This window comes from Phalaenopsis equestris, unplaced genomic scaffold, assembly GCF_001263595.1.
Source record: "Phalaenopsis equestris unplaced genomic scaffold, ASM126359v1 Scaffold001256, whole genome shotgun sequence".
Classification (NCBI taxonomy): Eukaryota; Viridiplantae; Streptophyta; class Magnoliopsida; order Asparagales; family Orchidaceae; genus Phalaenopsis; species Phalaenopsis equestris.
Window position 1 is genome coordinate 159,717 of NW_018165695.1, and position 8,132 is coordinate 167,848.

At 32.0% G+C, this 8,132-nt stretch overlaps 1 pseudogene; it reads left to right on the top strand.

The window, feature by feature from the left end:
* Positions 1 to 2,947, top strand: part of LOC110033689 — a 21,876-nt pseudogene extending 18,929 nt beyond the window's left edge.
* The last annotated feature ends 5,185 nt before the right edge of the window (positions 2,948 to 8,132 follow it).

Here is an 8,132-nt window from a genome sequence, read left to right on the forward strand (position 1 = left end):
AATCCATGGTTTCAGAGTATTATGGAGATACTTATCACCTAATATCCAGAAACTGCAACCACTTTACGGAAGATGTATGTTTCAGGTTGACAGGGAAGAAAATCCCAGGATGGATCAACCGGCTTGCCCGATTAGGTGCAGTATTTGCTTGCTACTATTTTGTCATTTCATACCTGCATTATCTTTTATATTCTGGAAACAAAAAAAAGTGTCAAAATGGTTCCTGATTTTTTGCAATGGTTCATCTAAGTCGCCGAGCCCACACATAGAACTAATTCAACCCCTATTAAAGAAATCTATGGACTCATTTGATATTTTTATAAAATTTCGGACTAAAGTGATCCCATATAAATAGTTAGGTTACTATTTTGACACTTTAATTACCTGGACACATTCACATAATGTGACAAATAAATGGCAAATGTATGCCCTTAACCCCGTTTGAACCAGTAAGCTTTATAGTAAGGAAATGGCAACATGCCTGCTTAAATTTCGGATATTGATATCTCTTCCTAGCATTGATGTGGTCATATATCTAACGTGGCTTACATTTTTGTGCACTTGACGGCTATTGGTAAAGGCTTTTAATAGGATTTATCATTGGAGTTACTAAATCCAGTCAAACTGCAAAAATATTGAAGTTCCATGGATTTGCGAATTTTCGGATTTAGTAAATCTAGTTTTGCCTTCAATTGGGATTTCTGGATTTATTAAATCCAAGGGGTTGGTGGATTTATGGATTTAATAAATCCTACTTGTGTCCAAACAAGCCCTTAATAGGATCAAGTTTCAAAAGTGAACATACGAAGGGTTTCCGGGATAGTGCTGGTTCACAATTTATTTCTATTAGACTTTATGTGCATTTGCAATGAATTTAATGTTTATTATGAGTTGAAACATATATTCATGGACAGATTGGATTCTCTAAATATTCTATTGGGTTTGTAAAAAATCTCTATCTGGTCAAGCATAGGTTTGGATACAAACTATGGATCTCAAAGCAACTATAAAGATTGAATTGTATTCTAATTTGGTTTGCTTTGCAGATGGCTGAATTCGTTCGATTGGCCTCCACTGCAGATATAAATTTATCCATCTCGAAATGATTCCAAACTAACAGGACAAATTGGCCTAACTTGCGCAGGCTTGGGCAACAAGGGAAGAGTGATCTTGGGGTGTTTTCATTTTTTGTGGATTTACCTAATTTTTTAGGGGGCTTGCCTTTGTTTGTTCAATTCTGATACTTTTTAAATAACTTGGACAAACTTTTAAATAGGTATAGTCCATAAATTATGGAAATATGTTGGATATTTATAACTTTTAATGGATTAATTGGCTTTCTTCTCTTTTCATCTATTTTTTTCCAGTCTTTTTACGAATTGGCTTTTTCTCTTGCTAACTACCGCTCCTCTTCAAATCCTCTTCTAAAAATTACCAAAACTACTTCTGTTAAAAAATTGTGCTTGAAAAGTTGAAGCTAAACAGAAACTAATGGGGGATTATTACCAAAGCAATGTTCCTGGTGTTGTTCAGCAAGATTCATTCTACAAGGAAATATTATATTGTTGTTGTATGCTTAGCGATGGTTAGAGTGCGATCAAGTTGATACACAGATATACGGTTTATCATTATAGATTGTTAATTTGATGGAAAATTTACATACATACCACACAATTTTTATATATTTACGTATCTAACTCCAAAAGTTGCATATATTCATTCATAACACTTTGGTGTCATAAATCTATGCATGAAAAGGTGTATTTCACTGTTAAATGGTTAATAATGGCGGTATTTTTGATGTGATAATAAGGTTTTAAGTTTTATAAATGTAAATATAGAAGTTTAGGTGTTAGATACATAAGAATTGTGTGGCGTATATGTAAATACCCCTTGTTTAATTCTAGAAAAAGATGGTTCTGGGAATGAATATGTATTCAAAACACTGGCTAAAAAGAACGAACAAAATTTATGATCAGTTTACCAAAATTGAACTGTGATTCAACTTTCAATATATTTTATTTATTCATCCCAGGTGATGGGGTGTGGCACATGTTTTTACTGTGGAAAGTTTGATCTGGATACAGGTGCTATGTGTAGTTGTCTTCTAACTGAAAGTCTCCGTTTGTCAACGGCTAAACAGATACCCGAATGTCAAATTCTTTCAGGTGAGTTCAACATCCTCTTGAACTCCTGCTTTTCCCCTAATTTTATGATACTGATTATATCAGTAGTTCTCTTTCGTCTCTTTGTAATGGTCTTACACAAGGGACTCAGGTTCTATTTATTTTCTGAGAAATTTACATACATACCATACGATTCTCATATATTTATATTTCTAATACATGAAGTTTGACATTTTTATTTATAACACTATGATGTGATAAACCTATGCATGAAAAGGTGTATTTCACTTTAAAAATGTTAATAATAGTGATATTTTTTTTGTGATGTTAAAAATTTGTGTGCTATGCATATAAATATGAAAGTTTAGGTGTTAGATATGTAAATATATAAGAATTGTGTGGTATGTATCTAAATGTGATGTTTTTATGAAAATGTGGTAGCCCCGATCCTCTTCAAGTGTTCTCTTAAATTCTCTAAAAATTCATGAACATCTAATATTATTATTATAATTATTTCTTTTTCAACTAGAAGACAGCTCAGGGTCTGTTGCATTCAATAGCTCATACGAGCTACCGAATAGTGATGATGCTGATGAAGATGAGCATCTTCTTTCAAAATCACAAAGAGGGGAAGTTGCAGTTGTAAGCGAAGCTCATAGGTGAAGTGTTAATTTTGCATGGTACGCTACAGACTAGCTCATTTTTTTCTTAAGTTGTCTCTTAAAAGAGAATTTTTAAAAATATGCAGTATTTTTGTCCTTAAAAATCAGTATTTTTTTAAAATAAATTTTAGGAGTAGCAGCAGTTTATTTTATGGCCAATCTGCGTGGTGACATTGTCGATTTCACAAATTTATTTTATAGAAATGCTGTTTTTTAAGAAACTAATAATAAATATAGTCAGATTTTAAACGTTTCCTACTCTTAAAAAGCTGCATGTATGATTTCACTGCAAATTTTCCTCTATTTAGTATTGTCATGTGCTACGAGTACTTAGTCGTGTATTCATTTATCAGTAACATTATACTTTTTGTTTATTCTTTGCTTTTGAAAGCTACTCTTGTGGCAATATTTTTACTTTTGGAATGTCTCACCATTGAGTGTCCATTGTGAAAAGATATGTTAAGGAATTGATAGAATAGATTTATGATAAATATTAGAAGTGATTTATGATAAATATTAATGTTGAGGATAATGAAATATGACATATATTTTGAATTTAACATGACTAAAAGATTTTATTATGGTCGGCTGCTTCTAGGAGCCTAGGAAATATATTATTAAGTTAATGTCAAACTTGAATGACCATTTTTTAACCTTTTGTGACCACAGTTTATGCCGCCCAAACAAAAGAAATGTTTTATTGAAGTTTAGTATTAATATTTTATGCATTGTTTGGCACTAGAATCTTGTAATATAAAGTCACTCAGGGTGTGAATCAATGTTTGGTTCTGGTGCTTGGAAATAGACTTTAATTAGATGAAGCAATTTTCTTGCAAATGTTAATAGAGGAGTGGAGTGAGAAAATTTTGAAAGAGCAAGAGAGAGAGAGCTGCTAGATGGGATTTCTATTTATATTGAGGGGGGTCCTAAGGTTGCAAGCAAATAAAGCAATGATGCAATTGGAAGAAAGAAATTTCTAGTTATAAAATAATCCAAGTAAAATAATTTCTTATATTCCTAAAATATAAATTCTAACTAAATAAATTAACTATTTAGTTACATATTTAATTTTTATCAAACATAGATTCAGATTGGATGGTCATCAAAACTCATTTGTGGTGTAAATAACCCTTCCGTGCTGAGATAAGTCAAAGAAACTCATTCAGAAGGTTGGGGAGATGCATTGAAGCTTGACATGAATGAACCATGAGTGATGTAATGGTGGATGACCTCTCCCTTAGATAACATGATGTTGTATATGCTTAGGGCCACTTGGGATCACTTTTTATTTTTGTTTTTTAATTTTTCATTTTTATTTTATTTTGTTTGAATTTTTAATTAAAATAAAACATATTTGGTATGCTATAACATGTTAAATTACTTTTAAGAATACTCAAAATAAATTGTAAGTGTTGTGTTTATAAAAATAACTTTTTTTTTAAAATAAAATATAAAAATATTAGAAAAAATGTATTAATAAATATATTTTTAAAATAAAATATAAAATATAAAAGTGATCCCAAACAAGCCATTAATTAATTGGACAGACATGGGAACTTAAGGCAAAATTTGAATAGGTAGTTCCTATAAGTAGGAGATGCGAAAACCCTTTTCATAGAGATTCCTATTGAAAATGTTGGTGGCTCCAAAGTGATTATATATAAATATCTTTAGAACTAATATTTATGTAAGGCAGTTCATAGAGATTCCTATTGAAAATGTTGGAGGCTCAGAAGTAACTATATATAAATGTCTTTAGAACTAATACCTATATAGGTATTCAAATCGATAATAAATGCTGTTTATATAAGTTTGTAAAGCATTTTATAGAGCCCCACGCTCAAGCATGGCATTTTATGTTGACGTGTTCATGGAGAATACAAACTAGCATATATTCATTTTTATTATGGGGTATTTAAATTCATACCACGCAATTGTTATGTAGTTATATGTAACACTTATAGTTTACTTTTTATATTTATACCACCCACATCTTTTGTATCGCATAAATAATATCACTATTTTAACTTTTAAAAGTGAAATACATTTTTTCCTTCATTAATTAATGTGGCAAATATGTAAAAATTGAAGTTTAGAAATTCGATATGTAAATACATGAGAAGTAAGTGGTATGTATGTAAATCTTCCTTTTATTAGATTTTGTGATTCTGCATGAGTATCTATTATAGTTTTATATTTTTTTTATTTTGCAAATCAGTGTGTGTTTTAATATTTAAATGTTGCTTATGCATATGTTTAACAAATGGTGTATTAGAATCATAATATGCATGCATGAATATGGGCATGAGATGTATGTGTTTTCTAGGTTGTTTCATATGCATCACTTTAAAAGTTGCATTTTAATTATAGTACTAACAGAATTCTTGTTAGCAAATTCAGCTATATTTTTTAATAATAAATCTTAATTTTTTAAACTGTTACCAATAAGTTGTTGACCCCTCCTACCAACCCCATTAACATGTTGAAGATAAAATAAGGCAGAAAAAAAAATCAGGCTTATTAATATCCAAACCAACTAGACTGTTGATAGAAGTCAAAGCATTAAATAAGGCTGGAAAAAAAATCAGGCTTATTAATATTCAAACCAACTAGACTGTTGATAGAAGTCAAAGCATTAGCATATATAACAACACTAGCAACACACTTCTATACATGTTTACTATCATTTTGAACCATCCATATAAACCAAAAAATAATAAAAGGATAGATTTGTGAAAAAATTATTCTTCGTCCCTCAAGATTGCAAAAATTACAAACTTCATATATGTCCCTCCAAGGAAATGTAGTATTAAGGCATAGAAGTTGCCCCCCTCATTCCAGACATCTAAAGAGATAGGGCAAGAGAAAAAAAAGATGGCCCACCGATTTTTCCTCATTTTTACATAAAGGGAACTGAGATACGAGCCTCAAACCTTTGAGTTTAAGAATATCATCACAAGGGATTACACCATGGAAGAGTTTCCAAGCAAAGAAATATATAGATGTAGATGATGCCCAACTCCATATATTCTCACCCCAATCATTTTTTTGAAAATGGTGTAATGTGAAATAAAGAGTTTTGGTTATGGAATCTTTAGGATCCATTTTGAGCATATAAGTGCCTTTTTTAATGGGATGAAAGGGGATAGTACAGATATAATGAGCATTTTCAGCCCCAACAAGATCAATCAAAAAGTTTAAGTTCCAAGCACCATTAGTCCAAACATCTGAGACAAGAAAATTTTTATGATGCATATCCTCCAGAAGGTCAAGGTTCTCCTGAGACCAACAGTCATGCCAAAAGGAAACATGGTCATCACCCAGATCCCAAAGGATGTGATTTTTGGCCCAATGTCTCACCTGCAGTAGTAATTTCCACCAATTGGAATCACCAATCTTCCAACTAACGAGAGAGGGGTTGGTTTCATTACTATTTCCCATGCATAAATGCAGCCTGTAATGAATTACCCTTTCTAAAATTAAGCCAAAGCTTAAAATGATTAATATCTGCAGAATAATGATGTTCTTTAAACACCAGTCCCCCAACTTTCAAAGGTTTACAAACCTTTTTCCACGAAACCCATTTATTGTTGGAAAGACCAGCAAACTCAAAGGAACTTATTGAAACACCTCTCCAAATGACTGTCTTTTTTAATTCTTAAAACTTGCAAAGCATATAAAGTAAGCTTTTAAGAGCACTTTTCAAAAGAGTAATTCATCCCCCAAATGATAAGGAATGGTTTTTCCAGTCCTGTATCTTTTTATTAATTTTCTCGACCACCTCATCCATTTGTGACTGAGAGCTCCTTTCTTTAAGTAAATTCACCCTCAGATATTTTAAAGGAAGCTCAGAGATAGAAAAATCAGTGAAAGAGGCAGCCCACTGTGCATTCTCCTTGCTCACCTTCTTCCCCATGTAAATATGGCATTTCTATTTATTAAAACTGGGTCAAGCTACCATTTGGAAACTCTCCAGTTTTTTAACTGCTTATTTGTCTGCATTAGAAAATAGAACGACATCATCAACATAAGCTAAATGGCTAACAGACACTTTAGACCTATAGGAAAACTGCAAGTTAGGAGATCTTAAAATTAGTTCATTCAGCATTCTGGAAAAATAATCAAATACTAATGTAAAAATTGTTGGGGGTAAGGGGTCTTCTTGCTTGATTCCTCTGCCTGCACTAAAGAAAACAAATGAGCTTCTATTGAGGAGGATATTATACTTGTTACAAGCTAGGGGCTTCAAAGCTAAAAACCGTTATATTGCAATATTACAAAAATTAGTTTTGAATCCCTTAGCCTTCAAGATTTTAATTAGGAAATTTCAACTAATAGAATCATGTCTTTCTGATATCCAATTTAGTCATCGTATTTTCTCTTTTGCACTTTTTATCAATGTTATAAAGTATTTCTTGTACCAACATGATGTTGTCAGTGGTCCCTCTACCTTGATTGAAAGCAGATTGATTCTTTGATATTAAGATATTCAAATGAGACTGTAACCTCCTCATATTAGTTTTGCTAGTTACTTTGGATATTGCTGAGGTATGGGAGATGGGTCTAAAATGCTCCGAAGATGTTTTCGGATTAATTTTTGGAATAAACACTAACAGCAGTAGGTATTTTCTTCAGCTTTTAGTACTCTATCATGAACATCACCAGAAATCTCTCAGTTCCAAGATCTCAAAGCAGCAACAACTTTTTTGTGAAGTTTCCGAAGAGTATACCAAGCACTCCCAAATTCAATGCATTTCCAATTTTCAGCAACAACTCTTAGATTATCGTCATCTTTGGACCACACATTCAAGTACTTGAAATGATATTTAGAAATTTTCTAGAAAAAAGTTAAAAGATATAAGCAAAGGATTATGATCAGAATCAGAGCTACATAAATGTTGTACTTTAGAGAAAACATAAGAGGATAACCAATTCTGATTTGCCAAACACTATCCAAACGTTTAAAAAACTTTCCTCTCTTCCATGTATATTTGGAGTCATGAAAACCTAAATCACGCGAACCAGCATCAGTCATAGCCCCATAGAAATTATTCATCAAAGTTGTGTCAAATCTTTTCACCTTCTTAATCCTTCCCTCCATACTTGGACTGCATTTCAAATTCATGTCTTTCCTGTCCACTATTTTTTAATCCTTGCCTATTTTTTATACTTACCTAGTCTAGCATCTACTCCCATCTTGTTTATAATTGTTGTGTGCTAATTGGAAAAGGGGAGTTTTTATGTGTGGATTTTTTAGCCTTGCCTTTTGATGCGTTCTTCCCTTCTAGGGGTTGTATCCGACAGCGAAAAGGTGCTCTGGCTGTAACTCGTCCGAGGTGGTGAC